This window comes from Globicephala melas, chromosome 4 (genome assembly GCF_963455315.2).
Source record: "Globicephala melas chromosome 4, mGloMel1.2, whole genome shotgun sequence".
NCBI classification, from domain to species: Eukaryota; Metazoa; Chordata; class Mammalia; order Artiodactyla; family Delphinidae; genus Globicephala; species Globicephala melas.
In genome coordinates, this window is record NC_083317.1 from 89,249,769 (window position 1) to 89,270,017 (window position 20,249).

General features: G+C 40.8%; 1 protein-coding gene across 5 annotated transcripts in view; it reads left to right on the forward strand.

The window, feature by feature from the left end:
* Positions 1-332: 332 nt before the first annotated feature.
* TBL1XR1 (TBL1X/Y related 1) overlaps positions 333-20,249 on the forward strand; it is a 187,805-nt gene continuing 167,888 nt past the window's right edge. For 2 of the 5 annotated variants that reach the window (XM_060298401.1, XM_030863255.2), the window contains exon 1: positions 1,412-1,542. The gene's annotated coding sequence lies outside the window, so the exon portion shown is untranslated. Of the gene's footprint in view, positions 747-1,411; positions 1,543-20,249 lie in introns of those variants that run through there. The other 3 variants (XM_030863264.3, XM_030863250.3, XM_060298402.2) reach the window with 3 other exon arrangements.

The following is a 20,249-nucleotide window of genomic DNA, read 5'->3' on the forward strand; positions in this document are numbered from 1 at the left end:
GCACGGCGGTGGGGGCGGGGCGGCCGGGGGCCGGGCGACACCTCGGAGCGCCTGCGGGTCTGTCTTTCTTTTTAAAAGCCTGCGCCGCGCCCACCCAGCCCCCAGCGCCGCCGCGGCGGGCGCGAGGGAGAGGATCCAGGCCGGCAGTACCTACCCCACCCCCCCGTCGCGCCGCCGCCGCCGCCTCCTCCCCGCGTCCGCGGCGCCCCTCCCCCGCCGGCCCCTCCCCCGCGCACCCGCCCGCCCGCCCGGCGCAGGCCGCTTGGGTTTGTTTTGCTGCGCGGCCGCCGCCGCCGCCGCCGCCGCGGGCCTCGCGAGCTCATTTGTGCCTGGCTGGTCCCCATTCCTCTCTCCCCAGTGTTGAGTGTCTGAGCCGTTGGCTGCTCCGAACCGTTTGGCTCTTTCCCTTAGTAACAGCTTTTACCTTCTGCCTCAATTCCTCTCCCCGCTCGCGCCCTTCCCCCGCGCGCCGCCTCCCCCCGCCGCCGGCCGCGTGCGCCCCCGCCCCTCCCCCCGCGGCGGGAGCACCTCCGCTCGCCACCTGGGGACCCGCGCCGCGCTCCCCGCCCCCGCCCGCCCGGCGCCCATCCCCCGCGCCCTCCGCTCGCCGGGGTTATAATTGCCTCTCACCCCCCGGAGGGGTTATTTTGGGGGTGGTTGGAGGTGGCGGCGGCGGCGAGGAGGGGAATTTCCTTGTGTCTCCATTCCCGGGAGGGGGGAGCGGCGTCGGAGGCCACGGTTTCCAGGTAAGCGCCGGGGGCCGGACCCCGGGGTGGGGGCGGCCGCGGGCCCGGGCGGGGGGCGCGGGCGGAGGCGGCCGGGGGGCGCCGGGCCGCCGGGGGGGATGGGCGCAAGTGGAACATGCATTTTTCAACTTGGCCCTTCGGGGAGCTGGGGGTTTGGCGGGGGAGGGGAGGGGAGGGAAGGCATTTAGGGTGCCCCATCCCCCCTTTTTGCTCTCAGGCTTCTTTGAAATGCTCACGTGCCTGCCCACCCCCTACCCTTTCCTGGTCCCGGGGGATCCTCACCCTTATTATGTTGTCCCCGAAAATGTGCACCTCGGCCTTCTCCCCCCTTCCACCCTTCGTGCATTTACACCCCCATTTTGTGTGTGTGTGTGTGTGTGTGTGTGTATGTATGTGCGGGAGGCTTTCAGGAAAGAATTTGCAGCAAATTGAATCAAGGAGCCATCATGAGGCCGACTCCTTTATAGCCTATTTTTAGCAGGGGAGAGGGATCTCTTCGGTGCACGTTATTTTGTTAAACCTCAGGCAGCAATGGAAATCCGCTCCCCTCCCGCGGCGCGGCCCCGGGCCCGGCGCGGCGACCCTGGCCGGCGTGCTGGGGGCTGCGGGCGGCTGTTGGGGCCGCGCGTCCCGGGCGGGGGCGGGGGCGCGGGCGGGGGAGGGGCGCGCGGCCGCGCTCCGGGACGTGTTTATTTGTAACTTAGTGCTTTTTATCGTCTTGAGAAGGTATTTGATAGAGCCTCTTTGAAGTTGGGTTCAGAAGTGTAGAATTGGCAAAGTTATTGCCAGCTTCCTGGTAAGTTTTGGGTGGCTCAGAGTCACATTATTTTCTGACAGTGTAAAGGCCACGTTGTGAGAGTGGTTTATCGGTAACTTCCTCTTTGCAACCGATGTCATTTTTTGAACAGAAGCAGACTTTTATAAGTGAAATATTAATCTGAAATGGCAGCTCGAGGGAAGACATGCGTGTGTTAGCGTGTTCAGTATTTTTGGAAGTTCCTAATTTGCTGGAACAGGGAGCACTTTGCAGTGGCAACCGAAAATAAATTTAGGTTGTGAAAATGGTGTGTTTCATGTAAAATTTGGGTTGTAATGGCTCTTAAAAGACGCTCCCATTGTTAGGTTATCTAATAATATTCTCGGAAATAATTGGGTGATTACAAATGACAAAAGTGTTGGAACCTAGTTAAAAACTAGGTTTTTTCCTCAGTGTCTGGAGTTTACTTAAAACCGTGGACTCTGTGGGCACCAAGGTGAAGAGTTTTAGTACTTATGTGATTATAGTTGACAGAGGGAAGTTGACTTTTGGCTTTCTTGTTTTCTAAACAAGACCCTTATGCTGATCTCAACAAGCTAGTTAATAAAATTTGGTGGGTGAAATGTGGGTTATTTTTAGTCTGAATGGTTTGATTCTTCCTCCCCCATATAATTAAGTAATCGTTTCTCTTTCCCCCCCTTTTTTTCCCTAAAGACTCCTTTATCAGGTTGGATAATAGAAGGCCCTGGTGGTGTTTTCATCTACTTACCTTAAAAAAAATTGTAATAAATATCCTGGTTACACGTTGAAGATAGAGTGAGTGACTTTTTGGTTTTACCAGTGTGGTTTATTTTCATTTTTTGTTAAATAAGACCCATGCTGCATTGGTGTATTTTAGTAATCTTGACTTCCTGGAACTGTATGTTCTCACCATTTTAATAAGTTTGTAGTCTAGGGAAATAGGGCACCTTTGTCTCCATGAAAACAGTGTGTGTGCTGAGTTGTATCATGGGAATTCATGGCAAGCAAGCCTCGGAAATTATCCTTGAGCGCGTTCTAGAAATAGTTAGCGTTTACCTGTGGAGGAGGAACAGCAGAAAGAAAATATGCCTGAAAGTGGTTAGGCGAGTGATTCGTGTTTATACTTTTTGCTCTTAAATCGAGGTTTTCCTGCTTCTTTGGAATATGAATTTTTTCTCCCAGTCCTGTTATGCACCATGTGATATATGTAATCACAACCATTAAGTCCATAAGTAACTACTACTTTTTGTCACTTGAGTTGTTAGAATCAGACCTAGAGGGCAAAATACTAAACTGTATGGGGGATGAAAACAATATGTACGTGGAGAAAGTTTTTCTTACTGTTAAGGAACTTAATTAAGGTACTTGTTAATGGCATAAAAATTGTTGCAGAGCTCACCATCAGTTTATAAGATGTTTTTATTTCAACGTGTACCAGCTTTGGTTATTAATATGGGACATACCCATGGTAAATGGAATGGCCCTTTGTGAAGGTTGTAGTTTTTCACTGGTTGCTTCAAAGAGGCAAGTATTTTAATACGTTTTTAGGCGTGTTTAGGAATCTTTGTTACCTGTGTTCACACCATAAGATTTATCATGATTACCATGATACATGCCTATCAAGAGAACGAGAAGTAACTGCTTCCTTTGTACTGGGAGAGTTTCAAGCTAATATGCAGAAAGGGCAGGAGCTTACTATAAACATAGGGGTTACTGATAAAAAGAGATGTGACTAATGGACCTTTTAAATGACAACCTGTTGAACGAATACATCTGTTCATATATAACAATGAAATATAAGTACGACCTTGTCAAATGAGTAGCTAATAAAGGAGTTCTTCTCCAATATACTACAGCAGTTATTACTACAAAGAATTTCTGATTTGACACATTTTGATGAAGAAATAATTTGTTGGGTTTGTTCATTTTCTGTGTTATTTGTATAAAAAGAATTGAGAAGAATGTGAATAGTAGTAAGTCGGGGAGAGAGAGTGGCAGAAATATTGGCACTGTTCGGGACTTTGTATTTTTCTAGTACATGGAATTTGACTCATTTCAAATGGTGTTTATAGTATAAGTCATTGACGTGCAAAAAGAGAAAGCAGCTAACATTGAGACATTATACATCCCCATAGTACAGAAGGGCTAGGACCCCAGGGCTGAGTAGTAAAGAATTGGTAAGAGTATAGTTTGGTTTGGAGACCCCATGGTGGGATCTCCTGCTCTATCACCAGTAGATACTTGAATTAAAAAAAAAGCCTGTGTGAGAGAGCTTATGCTGGAGAGGTTTGCTGTTCATCTCCTCTGGGATTGGACTCCCTAAGAGTACAGTTAACTGCCCTGTTTGCAAGAGTCCAAGGAAAGGGACTCAGCTTGGGCTATACTACAGGAAAGGTGTGAGGTGCTTTCTATGTCATTTATATCCCAGGCTAATACTGAGGTGGGTAGTGTTGCGCTCTTTTTGTGGATGATAAAACAGCAAGGTCAAGATAAGTTAATTCACTTGTTCAAGGCCACAAAAGGATCAAATGATGCACTAGGATTTAAACCTCGGTCTGTCTGAGCTGTAGTCCATGTTCTTTCTAGATGACTGTAGCTGTGCCAGAGTTTCAGCTGTTTCATCAGTCTTTAGATACCCTTGCAAAAACTAGTGTTCCCAATCAAGTTTATAATTCTGTACTTGCGAACTGGGATCTCTACTAACTGGGTCAAGTGATTGCATGGATAAATGAAATTCATAGGGCTCAAATACCATTGGCTTAACTCTCTAGAACTGTTTAATAAGATGCCATCTTCTTGTCAACTGCTGTATTTCCTACCTTTAGATTCACAGCGGTGACGTAGCCTCTCCACACACTGCCAGCAGAAATAGGAAATGTGGTTCCATACCTACAATTAATTAAGAAGGAAAAGCAAATAAGAGTATCTCACGTATTTCTGAAAACTTGTGTAAGAAAAATCATAAAAGTCTGTTTGTGCAGCATACTGATTCTATCAGGGGTTCTCAAGATGAACTGCCCAGCTTCAAATTCAGGCACCATCCCTTACTAATTATGTCACCTTGGGGGAGTAACTCCGCTATGTCTCAGTTTTCTCCTCTGTGTAATGGGACGGTCAACTTCAAAGAGTTGAGAGGATTAAGAGAGTTGTATGTGTGATGCAGCTGGAGATTATCATACTAAGTGAAGTAAGTCAGAAAGAAAAAGACAAGTACCATATGATATCACTTATGTGTGGAATCTGAAATGCAGTACAAGTGAACCTATCTACAAAACAGAAAGAGACTGACAGGCATAGAGAATAGACTTGTGGTTGCCAAGGTGGTGTGGGAGAGGGAGAGGGATGGACTGGGACTTTGGAGTTGGTAGATGCAAACTATTACATTTAGAATGGGTAAACAGCAAGGTCCTAATGTATAGCACAGGGAACTATAGATAATCCCCTGGGGGTAAACCATAATGGAAAAAGATACATATATTAAAAAAGAATGTATATATGTGTATAACTAAGTCACTTGCTGTACAGCAGAAATTATTAGCACAAGGTTGTAAATCAAACTATAATGAAAAAAGTCGTATGTGTAAGTTGCTGAGAACAGTAGCTGACAAACAAGCATCATGAAAATGTAAGTTGTTGAGGATGATAATGGGTTTGGATTTGAAGTTTGTTTCTTTGTATTACATTTTATTTGCTTGTTTTTTAAGTAGGGGCATAATGTCATAGAAAGTATTTGGCAGTTTTATTTCCTGAATTTTTGGGCAAAATAGTCGAAATAAGCTTGGCATAATTTATTTACTCCTGAAGTTGTGATTTAAGGCTTACTTGAAGAATTAGGTTGGGTTTTATTTCATTTTATTTTAAAAATTTAATTTATTTATTTTTGGCTGCATTGGGTCTTCGTTGTTGCGCGTGGGCTTTCTCTAGTTGTGGAGAGGGGGGCTAACTCTTCGTTGCGCTGCGTGGGCTTCTCGTCGTAGTGGCTTGTCTTATTGCGGAGCATGGGCTCTAGGCACGCGGGCTTCAGTAGTTGTGGCACGCTGGCTCAGTAGTTGTGGCTCACGGGCTTAGTTGCTCTGTGGCATGTGGGATCTTCCCGGACCAGGGCTCGAACCCGTGTCCCCAGCATTGGCAGGCAGATTCTTAACCACTGCGCCACCAGGAAAGCCCTAGGTTGGATTTTAACGCTAAGGGAAACAATACCAAGTTCCATAGTTGGTGTAGGTAGTGGTGGGTCTTTTGTGTGTCTTTGTTGCCGTTCTTCTGTCACTTGGGCTTGAAATTTTTAAATCTGCTCGCAGCATTTGAAAACATTTTTTAACTCTTTTTTTTTTTTTTTTTGGTGGTACGCGGGCCTCTCACTGTTGTGGCCTCTCCCGCTGCGGAGCACAGGCTCCAGACGCGCAGGCTCAGCGGCCATGGCTCACGTGCCTAGTCACTCCGCAGCATGTGGGATCTTCCTGGACCGGGGCACGGACCCGTGTCCCCTGCATCGGCAGGCTGACTCTCAACCACTGCGCCACCAGGGAAGCCCTTTCTAACTCTTTTTAAATAAAAAGTGATTTTATTGTTCGAGGCTGGATCTGGCAGTACCTAGGATCTGCTTTTTAAAATTGGAGTGGTTATTTTTTAAGTAGGTTATTGTTTTCTCCAGCCTCAACCTTTCATCTGTGTTCTTTTTTTTTTTTTTTTTTTTGCGGTACGCGGGCCTCTCGCTGTTGTGGCCTCTCCCGTTGTGGAGCACAGGCTCTGGACGCGCAGGCTCAGCGGCCATGGCTCACGGGCCCAGCCGCTCCGCGGCATGTGGGATCTTCCTGGACCGGGGCATGAACCCGTGTCCCCTGCATCGGCAGGCGGACTCTCAACCACTGTGCCACCAGGGAAGTGTTCTGTGTTCTTGTTCTACATTTTCAGCTGCTGTCAAGACAGTTCTGCTTGGAGGTGTGTTCCTCTGAAATATCTTTGAATCTTGTCTTATTTTCCCTTCCCATTTTTTATCGTTCTTAATTCACCAGTAATGTTAACGACTACTAGAGTTCTATGTGTCAGGATCACGAAGATGCTTTGATAGGTACTTGTGACAATCTAAGCGACTGGTATCCTTATTACTAACAGCGTGGAGACCAAGGCTCAGGTAGTAAGGTGTGCACAGAGGGGTTTAGGTCCAGTGTGTCTGACTTCTAGGCCAGTGTTCTTATTTATTTAAATTTTTTTTTATTTGACTGCATTGGGTCTTAGTTGCGGCATGCGGGCTCTTCTGTTGCGGCGCACAGGCTTCTCTCTAGTTGTGGCACGCGCAGGCTCTAGAGCGCGCGCACGCACGCGTGAGGGCTTAGTTGTCCCTTAGCGTGTGGGATCTTAGTTCCCCGATCAGGGATCGAACCCACGTCCCCTGCATTGGAAGGCGGGTTGTTAACCACTGGACCGCCAGGGAAGTCCCTAGGCCAGTGTTCTTAACTAGCAGTCTGTTTTCTCAGTGAGTGAAGGAGAGAATGAATGAATGGTTTTAGGTTTCTGGGTTATTGCATTACTTTTCAAGTAGCTTGCTCGATATCTTCTTCTCCATTCTATCTTCTCTAATCACCAACAGTGTAATTTATTTAAATATTGGTTTCATGATGTCAGTTCGCCTGCAGAAGAACCCATAATGGCTTCCTTTTGCCAACTGGATGTAGTTCATATGCTTCAAGTCTGGCTTTTAAGGCTCCATTCTAACCTATTCAGCCGTATTTCCTACTCTTCTCCAACTGGGATTCTTGCCTGTCTATCAAATACTGCAGTTTTGGCATACTCATTACTCCTCTGCCTTTGTGCATGCTGTTCCTTCCCTTTATCCTTTTAATAGCCTAGTTTCAGTCCCACTTTCATGAAGTTTTTTCGGGCCATCCTGATTCAGGATATTTCTTTGAGATTTCATCACATTTAATGAGTATCACAAACTCCATAATTATTTATTGTTTTGTGAGTATGTGTCACATTGCCTCAACCAAATGTTACATTTCTTGAAGGAAAGGGCCACTTTCCTTATAGTATGTAGCAAAACTCTTGAGTTTTGTATTATACTATCTTCGTAATAAAATGGATTGCTTCTACAAGGGCCCGTGTTAAAATAAGAACAGTGACAGTCCTGTTTCATTCTTGTTGATGTGGCAAAAGCTCCTTTTTGAGTTAGACCTTCAAAGTTCAGTTGTACTGTAGTCACATTAATTTGAATTTTCATGTTGGCAGTGTTGACAAGGAAGGGGAAAAAAAAATCTAGTCAACATTTAGAGTGAAATGGAAATGGATAGTTTTATCCTCTTAATCCTGGAATAGTAGCCACAGTCCTGGTGAAAAACCTAGTCTAGTTGGGAATCATGTCTCACTAAATTGGCTTTATCTGGGTATATTTGTGTTAGTTGTTATGAAACTTAAGATTTCGGGTTTTATTTTTTTAATCCTCAGGCTTTTTTTGCTTGTTATTTTCTTAGTAGTATGTCTAAATAAGATAATGTTTTTAGCTCTCAGTATGTGTGACAGCATTCTGACCACATTGGAGTCCCATTTGAGCCGTTACTATGAATGTATTAACATGTATCTATCATGTAGTGTCAGTGGGTTTAGTCTACCAGAAGAATGTTGTAACCATCTCTCTTCAATAGTTTGTTTTTTTGAGGGGGGGCACGTGGCACGGGGGATCTTAGTTCCCTGAGCAGGGATCGAACCTGTGCCACCTGCAGTGGAAGTGGGGAGTCTTAACCACTGGACCACCAGGGAAGTCCCTCTTTAATAGTTTTCTGTGGTAAAGATGTGCCAAACAACCTGGGTAATTTATTCTAAAGGCAGCTATTTCGGTATTATGTCCTTTTGAAATTTTTAATATTTAGAGTTTTAAAATATGAGGGTTTCAGTGTCAAACAATGAGTTGGATGTTACCCTGCTTTTTGAGAGCTTAGATTCATAACTCAGAAATAATACAATCAAACTATAAGGGTCATGCTGAAAGATCAAAAATTAAATTTCAGTATGCAGAGTGTCCAGATTAAGATATTTATGCGAAATGAACAGTTTGAGGAATGAATGAGGAAGAATATAAGTATTAAATGTTTAAACCTGGAAGTTTGCCACCTGTTTTCCTTTTATCGGAAGTTTCTTTCAGGAGGTAGAATTTAAAATACAGAAGAAAACATGGGGGCCAAGGATCAGAGATGGTCATTAAGTGTCTTTTTTATATTCTTCTTTATGTGAAATTGTACTCTGGACTCTCAAACATTTTTTTTAAACAAAGGAGATGTTTTAAATTTTTAACTACTTAAACAGAGTGAAGAATTTTTACTTTCTAAGAACTAGATATCAACCTACATCTTGGTATCTTTATTTGTCTGAGATCAAAGATGGTACCAGTGCTTTCCTCTCTTCCCTCCCTCCCTCCCTCCCGCATTGTGTCTTTTTTATCATACTGAATGATAGGCATCATAACTAGGTGATCAGCGACTTGATTGTTTTTTTTTTAAATTTTATTTTTTTATATAGCGGGTTCTTATTAGTTATCCATTTTATATACATCAGTGTGTACACGTCAATCCCAATCTCCCAATTCATCACACCACCACCACCACCCCCCGCCACTTTCCCCCCTTGGTGTCCATACATTTGTTCTCTGCATCTGTGTCTCAATTTCTGCCCTGCAAACCGGTTCATCTGTACCATTTTTCTAGGCTCTACATATATGCATTAATATACGATATTTGTTTTTCTGACTTACTTCACTCTGTATGACAGTCTCTAGATGCATCCACGTCTCTACAAATGACCCAATTTCGTTCCTTTTTATGGCTGAGTAATAATCCATTGTACATATGTACCACATCTTTATCCATTTGTTTGTCGATGGGCATTTAGGTTGCTTCCGTGACCTGGCTATTGTAAATAGTGCTGCAATGAACATTGGGGTGCATGTGTCTTTTTGAATTGTGGTTTTCTCTGGATATATGCTCAGTAGTGGGATTGCTGGGTCATATGGTAGTTCTATTTTTAGTTTTTTAAGGAACCTCTGTACTGTTTTCCATAGTGGCAGTATCAGTTTACATTCCCACCAACAGTGCAAGAGGATTCCCTTTTCTCCATACCCTCTCCAGCATTTGGTGTTTGTAGATTTTCTGATGATGCCCATTCTAACTGGTGTGAGGTGATACCTCATTGTAGTTTGTAATTAGTGAGGTTGAGCAGCGTTTCATGCCCTCTTGGCCATCTGTGTGTCTTTTTTGGAGAAATGTCTATTTAGGTCTTCTGCCCAGTTTTGGACTGGGTTGTTTGGTTTTTTAATATTGAGCTGCATGAGCTGTTTATATATTTTGGAGATTAATCCTTTGTCCGTTGATTCGTTTGCAAATATTTTCTCCCATTCTGAGGATTGTCTTTTTGTCTTGTTTGTAGTTTCCTTTGCTGTGCAGAAACTTTTAAGTTTCATTAGGTCCCATGTGTTTATTTTTATTTCCATTACTCTAGGAGGTGGATCAAAAGAGATCTTGCTGTGATTTACGTCCAAGAGTGTTCTTCCTGTGTTTTTCTCTAAGAGTTTTAAAGAGTCCGGTCTTATATTTAGGTCTGTAATCCATTTTGAGTTTATTTTTGTGTATGGTGTTAGGGAGTGTTCTCATTTCATCCTTTTGCATGTAGCTGTCCAGTTCTCCCAGCACCACTTATTGAAGAGACTGTCTTTTCTCCATTGTATATCCTTGCTTCTTTTGTCATAGATTAGTTGACCATAGGTGAGTGGGCAACGACTTGGTTGTTAAGTGGATGTTTGTTCTTACTGCTTATCTACTTGAATGGTGGCTAGCATTTTAATGTGAATTCAGTATTAAGAAAATGAATTTTTGCCATGATTTGCAAAGCCATAGTTACATGGGTAAGTCATTTAGCTTCTAGAAATGTGTAAGAGGATCAGATGAAATGCTACCTAAAGTTTGCTCTTTCATTCTACCAGTACTTATACAGTCAGTTCCTGTATTAAAATTCTGAGATTTTTGTCATTTAATTTTGTGATTTGTTTTTTTTGTTTTTTTTTTTTTGAGAGAGAGAGTTCTAAATTTTCTTAGCGTATTTAAGGCCTGAAAATCGACACCTTATAGAATAATAGTCAGGAACTACTTGACATTAGCGTAAGCAAACACCTCGTCAGAAAAGTTTTAGTTAATAGCATATTTTGGTGGTTACCTTCAACTGTTAATAGAACACAGCTTATGGGTTAGGAAGAAGTGTTTTATGCTTTCCCCTTAATTTAAAAGGGCTAATTGGGTAGACTGCATACTAATTTTGTTCTATTTCTATTTTGTGGCTATCAGATGTCATTAACTGACAGTGTAAGGCAATTGGGTCATCTGCTTTGGGTTTCTGAAGTAAGGTAATGGGAATAGATAATGAATGAATTTCCTTAATATTTTTTTCTTTTTCCATATAATTGTTCTTTTATGGGATAAAATTTATCATACATGTGTGAATTTTTAGATGCTGTTTGTAGTTATAGCGATTTTTTGGGGGCATCTTTTTATTTTAAAATGTAATACCCTATGTACTTAAAATTTTTTCACCCACTAAAGTGATGGATTTTCCCTAAATCACCTTTCTGTGTTTTCCTTAGTAAGCAATATACATTTGTGAGATCCTAGACTGGGGTTAGGAGTGAAGTCTGTTTCTGTATCAGGGAAATAGTTTTTTATTCTTGTGCAAAATCTCATAGACCCTCAAGGGGATTACTTCTTAGCCCTTGGACTTCCATATGTCCTGCCAGCAGAGGTCACCAGTTTTAACATCTGGTGAAAGATGTTTTGTGTGAATTGTTTCTTTACAGGTTTTGTTTAGATTTGATGTTTATGACTTTCTTGTTAGCATTTATAGGATCTTCTCAAAGGTACATTTAAATGAAAAAAATGGAGGCAGAAGATCTTATATAGTCTTCTGCCATTTTAGCGCAAAAAGAGGGGGAGGAATGGAAAGGAGGACACACGGGATGGAGTGTGTGTGTGTTTGTGTATGTATGTTTATATGCTCAAGGTGACTCCAGGAAGATACACAGGAGACTAGTAACAGTGGTTTGGGGGGTGGGGTTGAGGTGGGGAGATCCTGTGGCCAGATGTGGGAAAAATTTATTTTCACATATAATCTTTTGAACTGTTTGAATCTTACTATGTTAGTATTACCATTTCAAAAAAAGTAATGATTGTGAAAGAACAATCATTAAGAATTCTTAATCTTTCTAGTTCTTTCGCTTTGGATAGTCAAAAGAAGAGAGAAAACTATGTAAATTTCTCCCATGCTTTCCAGCCAGTTCTTAAAGAGCTGGCACTGTGTATATTTTTGCAAACACTTATTTTTATTTCTCAGATTCGTTGGCAGAATTAGAGCCACTGAATATGATTAAAACGTGTTGTTTCTGTGTCATGAGTGGGTCATCAGACCAGTGGAATTATTTAGTGATAGTGAACTGATGATTTTCGAGTTCTATCCAAGGTTGATAATTAGAAATGAACTCAATGCAAACTTTAAAAAGTGATGTTGGTTGTTCAGAAGTAAATAGGTGTTGCCTGATTTCAAAAGTGTTGTTTTGCCAAGGGTTTGGAAATTGGGTGAAAATGGGGGTTCTCGTAGTTTAGTAGTTAATTTTAATAATTATGGTAGTCTTTGGTGTAATGGGATTCGTGGAAATGTAGATTCTGATATTGCATGCATCCTAACATGACTTGTGAATTTGGATGTATGTGTTACTGACTTCAAGGAGACAGATATATTAGATTTTGATTCCATTTTGGGTTGCAATTGGTGTCACTTGTAATTGTGCACTTGTAACTTAAGTTTTCAGCTTAAGCTAGAACAACCTCCGGGAGAGAGAGCGCCTGTTTCTGTGCATCTAATTCTGCTGCACAGATCTGACGCTAGCCTTTCCTGAGGGCAGTGCCTCTCCAGTGATTAGAGGGCTAAGTAGGGTCTGTGTCTGACCTTTGGCAGTAAAGTCTTCCTGTAGGGTGTTACTGTGGCAAAGAGCTCAGCCTCTGGAGCCAGGCATACCTAATGTGAATCCTGTCACCTTATCAGTTGTATGGCTTTGGGAAATTGTGTAACCACTCCAGTTGGTTTCCACTCTGACAAATGGGAATTTTTCTCTGTAGAGCAGTTGTGAGGATTGAAATGTGAATGCATGTAAGGCAGTTGTCATAGGGCCAGCACATAGGAAGTACTCAATAAATGCTAGTACTTGGTGCTTTTGTTAGCTGCAGCAGCAACAGCTGAGGAGAGAGGCAGAAAAGTGACACTGCTCCTGCAAACTATCATGGCTTTCTGTGGCAACTGCAGAGAATGGGATGGTTAACATTCCCAATTCAGAGGGCTGCAACTGCATTTGACGACTGAGCTTTTGTTGCTCACTCTAAAATGAGGATGTGTGCTGTGGAGCTTTGCTGTGTCTCTGATACATATGTTGTTTTACAGTGATGTTTTGTGTTGAATTTGGTCACATCTTGATAAGATGTTTCAAGAAAAAAAAAGTTATTACCTTTAAAAAAAAAAAGTCTTTTTGCTTTTTGGAATGGAATCGTTCTTCCTTTTCTGCAGTTTCTGGGAGATCCAGCACTGTTCTGGCTCTCAGTGGACACTGCTTGGATGATCATTTCAAATACACATTCTGAAAATTTTGAATTGGACTTTCACTAAGAAATACATATGACATAACATAGGGTATGTATATGTGTAAAAATACTGAAGTAAGTTTTCAGGAAATTATGCTTATTTTAATATGTAGCACACACTCATTTTCTATACTCTTATTTATAAACATGCTTCTATAAACTTGTAAACTGATTCTGTTATTTTAGAGGTAATAATGATTTCATTATTCACTGGATTTAGAAAAGACTGGTTCAGAGGAGTGTGGTCTTTATGGATTTAGAATTAGTACTCAAAATTAAAAACAAAGTATTATTCTGAATGATAGCGCATAGGTAAGTTACATTTATTGGTGCTAATGTCTTTAGGTAGTATTCTGAGGCTCTGTTAGGATTCTGAAGTTCTTATGCCCCAAATTTTGTAAAGTATATGTACAAAGGATAAGGAATTTGGTTGCTAATAAATTTGAATATAAATGACTTTTTTGGAGGGGTAATCTGCAAACAGCTCTGGATTAAGAACCTTGGTTGTCTCTCATAAAGAGCAGTAATTATTAACAAAGGAATAACCATCATACTAAGTTTCTTATATCTCATTAGGAAAGAAATTTGGATAGTTGTTTTGTACTACTTAAGAACTAACATACATAACATATTGGCTGCCTGAAGTTACACGATTTGATTGAATATTAAGCATCTTTCTATGACATCTTTAAATTAACATCCTGGCCTATGTCCACTAGTCATCTGTTTCCAGCACAGACCTCTACTTGATTGTTATTTGTTGACTCTGTCTCAATAGGCAGGGCCTTCCTTGAGGACAGTTGCATTTCACCCATCTTTATCCTCAGCATCTGGTCCAATTCCTGGCACGCTGTAGACTTTGCATTCATATTAAGTTGAATCCTTGAGGCTCTCTGAATGAGGTACAGGTTTCCTAGTATAGACCCTTACTTCTTTGAGGTGATTCAAATATACAAAAGTAGAAAAGGGATCCCTCCATTTTCACAAATTCATTGACCCTTGGATTCATCATCTTACTGTAAGACTTGTGAGGGTCTGCTTGATAACCTAGCATCCTGTTTTTGGTGTCTGTAGAGACAATGAATATGTTCAAAACCTGGGTTAAAAGAAACAAAGACCTTGTCCTGACGTTAGCAATTAAACTTGATTTTGGGGTGTTGTGTGGACTTGTCCGTGTGTTCCTGATACTCATGCACTTCTTCTAGTGTATTCCCCCTTGGTCTTTTTTTTTTCCCTAATTACCTGATACTGATATTGCCTTTCTTGGTTGGCTCCTGGTTCTTGATCTTAGCATGTGTGTTCAGTCTGTGCATCTACTGGTGCTCTCTCCTTTGACCGTGGCCTTCCCTTAGGGCTTAGAGGAGATGCGCACTCCTTGCCCTTTGTCTCTTTAAACCAACCGTTGCTGTACAAGTGATTCTGTGGCCCAGATTGGGTCTTAATTCTGACCTCCTCTTCTCCTGATCTGTAGCTACCCACATGTTAGCATAGGGATATCCTATACTTTCTGGGTTTCTGCTATTGAGTGTAGGCTGGCAGTGGCGTTACATTTTCATTTAATGATATTAAATCATGATGAGACAGAGGTGGAAGATAGAGGAGGGTCAGAGCTGAGGCAACATCCTCTACTTCTAGCTACTGTTGAAAATATCCAGGATAATCTGAGATATTGGGTGTTTGGAGTGGAGGTTGGAGATAAGTGGTCTTAGTAGCTGTGATTCTGTTATCATTTGGAGCCTTCCAAAGTGGCACCCCCTTCCTCCTCCACCCCCAGCTTTATTGAGGTATAAAAGATGATCCTTTTGTCAGAAGGAGATAGTTGAGTTGCTTTCTGGAAATCAGGGAAGATAAGATTTTCAGTTTTTTTTTTTTTTTTTTTGGTACGCGGGCCTCTCACTGTTGTGGCCTCTCCCGTTGGTGGAGCACAGGCTCCGGACATGCAGGCTCAGTGGCCATGGCTCACGGGCCCAGGCGCTCCCTGGCATGTGGGATCCTCCTGGACCGGGGCACGAACCTGTGTCCCCTGCATCGGTAGGCGGACTCCCAACCACTGCGCCACCAGGGAAGCCCGAGATTTTCAGTTTTAAACTTTGAACTACAGTGGTGTTTCAAGAACTATTTGTAGTCAATACATAAAAGTTTAAAATTCATCAGCAGATTTAAAAAATTACTAAGGATAGTACATTTAAAAGATTAACATTTTCACTTTCCTCTGAACGTTGTTGAAACTGGCAAGGTACTATTAAATGAAATGAACAGAGAATTTATCTTAGAATAAGCTTTTGCGTTTTTTTACCCTTTGCTTACTTGTCTGCCTGAGAGTACTTTTGTTTAAGTAGATAACTAATCTTTCATATCCCTACACTCTTTGCTTGTTGTATTAGGTATGTTTTCTAATTTCTTCTCTACTTGGTTTGTTCCTTTTTTGGGATCATATACTCTTGTGAATAGCTGGCTGCCTTTTATCTAGTCTCATTTGCCTTTCTTGCATTTTCTTCATGTATGTTTTGCTAGTAGATAACATTGGTTGGTTGGTTCATTTGGTCTGACAAATAAATGTAGAAGTGACTTCCTATAAGTGAGAACTGGTAGTAACAGGAAGAGTTTTTGTTTTTTGAGATTGTGCATAACAGCATACTAATGATCTTTGATAAATATTGTGATAAATACACATGGTATAATTTACAGGAATGCATATATGGTATTACAGAATGCATGGCAGAAACATTTGTACATACTATTTTGTAGGCATATGTAATAAGTGTTAGTTTCCTTCCCTTTTCTCTGTGGGTTTTCTATCACACTCAGTATAAAATACAAATGTTTTTCCTTAGCCTGTGAGGGTCCCACCACCACTCTGCCCTTTGGCCACCTCACAAATCGTATCCTATTTCATGGCACCCTTCCCCTTGTTCACTGTGCCCAGCCATACAAGCTCCACACCCACAGAACAAGCTTGTTCCTGTCTCAGCGCCTTAATTGCTTTGCTCTTTGCCTCAGGCTTTGCCCTGAGATTGTCATATGGCTAATTCTTTTATGTCATTCAGATTTCAGTTCCAATGCCACCACCTCAGAGAGGTCACATAGAGGGGTCACAGTGAAGTAGCTGCCCAGTCTCTAGCCATTTTCTGTCACATAGCACTTATCTCTCTCTCTGATAGCCTTAATTGTTGATTTATTTTTTTTTAAAGTCATCTCTGTAATTTACCCTCCCTGAGAACAGGGATGGGCTCTGTCTTGTCACTCGGGACCTAAAACAGGACCTGGTAGGTGTTCAGTAAATATTTGAGTGAATTGTTTTCTCGGGGATGTTTTCATGACCAGCTGATAGGCTTAAATTAGTTTGTCCTTAGTAGAATACTGGAAATAATTCATTAAAAGGTCAGCATTTAGAGGAGTGTTGGAAGAGGCTTTACTATTGATACCTTGGTATCTACGTTTGGAAGCCCAGGGACATATGTGAGTGCTGTCCACTTTTCTTGGAGGAACATACTTACAGGTGGTGTTTGAATCAGGAAAAAAAAATATAGATGGATAATTGATGAACCAATTTGAGTATGTGCATGTGTTAATAATAAATGTTAGATTTTAGTAGGTTAGTACTTCACTTTAACATACATATTTCATTCAAGAAAAATGATGAGGGCTAGATACCACCGTTTAAGATTTGTGCAGGTTCAGGAGATTTTGTAATTTACCTTTAGTTACATTTACCTGTGATTTTCTGTCTTGAGTAATCATGGTCAGCTTCCCAAGGTTGGTAGATGATTCAGAGTTCTTTTAGTTGTACGATAGATACCCAGTTCAGACTAGCTTAAGCCAAAAACGGGAGATTTATTAGTATATGGAATCCAAAATGGATTGAATAACTCAATTATAAGGAAAAACATTTAGCCAGCTGGGCTTTAGGGGACAGCTAGAACCAGACCCATTTGAAAGCTACCAGAAATCTTTGCTAACAACCTTGCTTTTTTTGGTTTGTTTGTAGATTCGTTTCATTTTCTTACAGTAGATTTGCTTTCTTTACCAGGAGGAAAATATAACTTGGCATTGCCAGTTTTTATCCTGTTTTCTCCTGCTGGAGAGTAAGGACTACCTCTTTCTCTTTTTCATTTGGAAAATTCTTGAAGCACTGGCAAGTTTGATTTGGGAAGGGGCCCACCATGGCCATAGGCCATATAAAAACTATGGCTGTCCCAAGTACTCGGTGGGAGTGGGGGGAATGAGAATTGAGTGAAGACGGGAGTTCTGGGCAGACAGCCTCTTCCCCTCCTGCCTCCCCCGCCTGTTTCACCCCTCACAAAATGTGTGTCCATTTATAGTTGGGGAGGTTGTGTCTTTAATCCACCATGGATTGTCAGATGAAATTTTCCTTTAACCAGAACTGGCACTTTTTTGGTTTTTTTGCTCTGTGGTTTCCAGCCTTTTCAAATACAGATCCATTTTTTTTAACGAAAAATTGAGGTCCCTCCTGTGGTAGCAATTGTAATTTTATGAACTCTGTCTCTGGCTAATATCGGTATTCAAATGAATTTGTTTTCTCAAAATGAGTTACATAGTAAACAACTTGATGCAGTTTATGTTGGCTTTGTTTTTAACATTACTTCTGCTAATTTAACAGCTAATAGAAGCCAGTATTTGAGGGCAGCTGTTAGAAAATTATCAACAGGTTAATTATACGTATTTAGGGGATATTTTAATCTCTGAGGAAGATAACCACCTTTATCCTAATCAGGTAGTTAAATAATTTTAGCGTGTAACAACATTAACAAATTACATGTTCCCAACAATTATTTTGAGCAATATTTCAGCAGTTCACTAAAATAAGAAAATGGTTAGCCATGTAGGAAAAGCCTTTTGTGACCCCAAAGATAGTCGTCTTTCTGGACTTCAGTTGCTTCATCTTTAAAACATTGAACCGGGTCTCTGAGGTCTCTTCTGGAGTTAATGCTCTTTGACCCTGTGATTGCACATATAATTTAAAAATTAGGTCTGTGTTCAGCCAACTTAAATGGAAAATGATCTCTTCAGGTCAATCATTACCTGAACAGCTTTTGCTAAAGAAAATACTTGCATTTCTCTGACACCCTCTCAATTTTGGAAAAGTTAGCTATAAAGAAAATATTTTTTAGATGTCTGAAGAAGAAACTTCTGTTGTTTAATCCAGTAGTCTTTGAGTTCAGGTGCATTTGTTACATCCGATTTCACTGTAGAGTAAATTAAAAGAAATAGCACCAAACACATTTTTGAGAATGATTTTTCTTTAATGCCCTTAATTGTGTGATTGCTGACTGTCAAAGCCAATAATTTTTCAGCAGTTCAGGTTTTACTTTGCTCTGTGTACTACACATTTTAGAAGTTGTACCAAAAGTATATGTCTTAAGTACTATGAGAAAATGCTGCTCACGTTCATAATTTTTTAAATACTAAAATAAGTTTCAAGTGTTGCCCATGTTAACTACTAACTGAGAATCTATGTATATTAAAATAATTTACAATGAAAATAGATATGTGAGTGGTATAACAAAAGGGGAGGACATATGTTAGGGCATAAAGATGCCAAACATGTTGATCTTTTCTGGCAAACAGTTTTGTTTATGTGTAGCACATGATTTGAAAGCTGGAGAGTGATGAGAATGCACAGGGTAGGTAAGTAGGGATCATATCATGAAATGACGTCTTTGCTGTGATAAGAATTTTGGACATTCTTCTGTGACAGGAAGCTAGTGAAGGACTTTAAGCAGAACTGCAGGATTATATTTTATCCCTGGATATAGTGCACGAGGATAACATGATGGTTTCGGTGGGAAAGGGGTCTAGCTGTGGACTGAAGGGAGAAAGTTGAGCTGGTAGTGTCATTGGTGAGAGTGACACCACATATTTCTGAGAGTCTTGCAAACTGGTCCACATTTCTGAATTCTGGGGAAAAAAAAAGGCAATTGGAAATTCAGGAGAGAATGGAGCATCCAGGTTTTCTTCTCTCTGGCTTGTTACTGCTCTTCTTTTTGTGAGGAGCAGGGGTATGAAGACTAGGGGCTTGTGGGGATGGGGGATTAATTTGATATCCAAACAGTTAATGGACAAAATAGGGACAATGCAAGGAGGAGGAAATTGCCCTTGTCATCATATCATAACTGAGGGATAACTAAATTAGGTACTTATTTGAGAATAATCACAAAAAAATAGGTTGGTATAGTACTACTAGTTCATGAAGAGTCTAGTGGGTGTAATTTTTATTGAATTCTAGGTTAGTGACATTTTCATATATTTTCAAAGCTTTTAAAAAGTTTATATTAGTATAAAAGTCATTAGACTCTCAACTTGATAACTAGAAAGTTAATCTGAATTAAATACTGTTTAACATTACATAAATGTTGTTTTTTAAAAAACTTATTATTTTGAAATAGTTTTAGGTGCACAGAAGAGTATGGGGCTGAGGTTATGGATACTTAGGGAAGAATACCACAGAGGTGATGTACCTGTCTTGTATCAGGGGTACATGTCAGTGTTTACATACAATAATACTATCAATTGTTACTGGTGATGTTAACCTTGATCACTTGGTTAAGGTCATTATTACTGGTGATGTTAACCTTGGTCAAGACCGTTAACCTTTTATCTAGAATTGTTTAGACTGGCACTATCCAATTACATATACTGTGTACCACACATAATTTAAAGTTTTTAGTAACCACGTTGAAAAAAGTGATAAACAAGTGAAATTAATTTTTAACAAATGTTTTATTAAACCTAATATAACTACATTATTATCATTTCAGCAGGTTTATTCATTATGAAATTACTGTTGTTCTGCTTTCCATACTCCATTCATTAGAAGTAAGTCACTGAGTTCAGTCCTCATTTGAAGTGTGAAGGACATTAAGTTCCACCTGCTAGAGGGGACGGTATCAAAGAATTTGTGGACATGTGTTGAAGTTACTACAGTTATTAAGAAATATTTTGGGGAGGTACTCCGAGGATGTGTAGCCTTTTTTTTCCTTAAAGTTTTGCCCAATAATTTTAGCATTCATCAGCGGGACATTGTTTGCAGCAGTGATTACTGTG